The sequence below is a fragment of the Anopheles arabiensis genome (assembly GCF_016920715.1).
Source record: "Anopheles arabiensis isolate DONGOLA chromosome X unlocalized genomic scaffold, AaraD3 X_pericentromeric_contig0001, whole genome shotgun sequence".
NCBI lineage: Eukaryota > Metazoa > Arthropoda > Insecta > Diptera > Culicidae > Anopheles > Anopheles arabiensis.
In genome coordinates, this window is record NW_024412079.1 from 179,554 (window position 1) to 182,500 (window position 2,947).

Genomic DNA, 2,947 nt, shown 5'->3' on the forward strand with positions numbered 1-2,947 from the left:
TATGGCCATGCTTTAAATTTTCACGAAAATGCCAGGTCAGACCTAGGGCGGGCCATATCTTGAATACTAAACGTCGCAGACATTGGTCGTAGAACAATTTTAAGTTCGTCTAATGATTCTACATCCGATTCTGGATAGCGGTTTTTGACCACTTTTCAATATTTTGTGACACCCCGAACCTAGGGGCAGCTCCTAGCTTTTTTCAAAAATGTGCACCGAACGGGCCGGAGAGCTCGTGTGGCTCAAAACATGTTTTTCGCTAAAACACCTCAAAACGTGTAAGGAACGCACCCTAGCTCTTGTTTTTCAAAAGTTATGGCCATTTAAAGTCAGACGGGTTTTGCTTCAAAATAGCTATTTTACCCGTCCCTATGGCCATGCTTTAAATTTTCACGAAAATGCCAGGTCAGACCTAGGGCGGGCCATATCTTGAATACTAAACGTCGCAGACATTGGTCGTAGAACAATTTTAAGTTCGTCTAATGATTCTACATCCGATTCTGGATAGCGGTTTTTGACCACTTTTCAATATTTTGTGACACCCCGAACCTAGGGGCAGCTCCTAGCTTTTTTCAAAAATGTGCACCGAACGGGCCGGAGAGCTCGTGTGGCTCAAAACATGTTTTTCGCTAAAACACCTCAAAACGTGTAAGGAACGCACCCTAGCTCTTGTTTTTCAAAAGTTATGGCCATTTAAAGTCAGACGGGTTTTGCTTCAAAATAGCTATTTTACCCGTCCCTATGGCCATGCTTTAAATTTTCACGAAAATGCCAGGTCAGACCTAGGGCGGGCCATATCTTGAATACTAAACGTCGCAGACATTGGTCGTGGAACAATTTTAAGTTCGTCTAATGATTCTACATCCGATTCTGGATAGCGGTTTTTGACCACTTTTCAATATTTTGTGACACCCCGAACCTAGGGGCAGCTCCTAGCTTTTTCAAAAATGTGCACCGAACGGGCCGGAGAGCTCGTGTGGCTCAAAACATGTTTTTCGCTAAAACACCTCAAAACGTGTAAAGAACGCACCCTAGCTCTTGTTTTTGAAAAGTTATGGCCATTTAAAGTGAGGTGGTTTTTGCTTCAAAATAGCAATTTCACCCGTCCCTATGGCCATGCTTTAAATTTTCACGAAAATGCCAGGTCAGACCTAGGGCGGGCCATATCTTGAATACTAAACGTCGCAGACATTGGTCGTGGAACAATTTTAAGTTCGTCTAATGATTCTACATCCGATTCTGGATAGCGGTTTTTTGACCACTTTTCAATATTTTGTGACACCCCGAACCTAGGGGCAGCTCCTAGCTTTTTCAAAAATGTGCACCGAACGGGCCGGAGAGCTCGTGTGGCTCAAAACATGTTTTTCGCTAAAACACCTCAAAACGTGTAAGGAACGCACCCTAGCTCTTGTTTTTGAAAAGTTATGGCCATTTAAAGTGAGGTGGTTTTTGCTTCAAAATAGCAATTTCACCCGTCCCTATGGCCATGCTTTAAATTTTCACGAAAATGCCAGGTCAGACCTAGGGCGGGCCATATCTTGAATACTAAACGTCGCAGACATTGGTCGTGGAACAATTTTAAGTTCGTCTAATGATTCTACATCCGATTCTGGATAGCGGTTTTTTGACCACTTTTCAATATTTTGTGACACCCCGAACCTAGGGGCAGCTCCTAGCTTTTTCAAAAATGTGCACCGAACGGGCCGGAGAGCTCGTGTGGCTCAAAACATGTTTTTCGCTAAAACACCTCAAAACGTGTAAGGAACGCACCCTAGATGATGAAAAGTGCAATCAGAATGTCAATCGACAACTTTGTTGGGGGTACCATTTTTACTCTACGGGCCAGTAGCTTAGGCGCGCCAACAGCGCTTTCCTTTCGGGTTCCCATTTTTTGCCCTCCTGGGATTATGATCATTTGTTCATTGCCTACTATAGGGAGGGTACCTTGCTACGAGGTCAAACATGAAGATTGCACCAAATCGTAGTTTTACCTCTATTTAGTCGTAGGAGCATGGTTTGCAGTGGCAGTGGGTCATTAAGCCCCGTTTGGGTCATACGTCCCCTCCGCGATAAAAATCGTCGTATGCCTATAGTCCGAACTAATGAAGCAAAAGTGGTGTCTGGTGGGCTCTGCCGATGATTTTAACCTATGATTTTGAGCTTCCACCCTATCAAAACGTTCCTGGAGCAGTACATCACGGGTCTACGGACCCAAAGACTTCGTCGTGATGGTTTCTAGTAAAAAGTTGTAACAGCTAAGGGTTTTGAATACGCGTATATTAACCATTGCTTGAAACTAAGCTTCGTTGTCTTTAAACTCTGCAAGACCAATCGAACTTCTTAGGGAAACCCGAAGGATTCACGCTAAGCTCGATGAGCTATTATGGGTAGTGGTGCATGATCTGGTGTTCCTTGGATCTAATCCAATGAATAAATTTATGAGGGTATATATGGTGCAGGGCACAAAGCGTGATGAAACCGGGTCTCCCTACCAAATGTGGCATATTTTTTCCCTGAGAGCGAAGCTCAGACCCACGTAGGGGAGAGCGAAGTGGAACTTAAATGTTCTCTGCAGCAAATGTTCGCCATGCGGATAAACAAGTTGGAATAGTTCAATGTAGTGTAATGCAAACACGAATCGCAAATAACGATACGGGACCCAGAAGCAATTCTGCGGATCCCTCGGGGAGTGGTGAGTTGATATAAATTAGAGGTGAAAGTCCAAGTTGTTCAAGCTCCGGCTCGGCAGCCGATACGAGGTTCCTGTTGGGCTTTGTACATCGCGCAGAGGCGCCGTTCGGTTCTAGCAATGATTCCCGCCACCATGTTCCATGCGTGCAGAGATCCGTTAGAGCTCGTTCAATGTGTCCCGCCGTGATTACGAAAAAGTCCAACAGTTGACCAAGTTGGGGGTGCGTCAAGTAAACGCGCAGAGATGCCGTTCGGT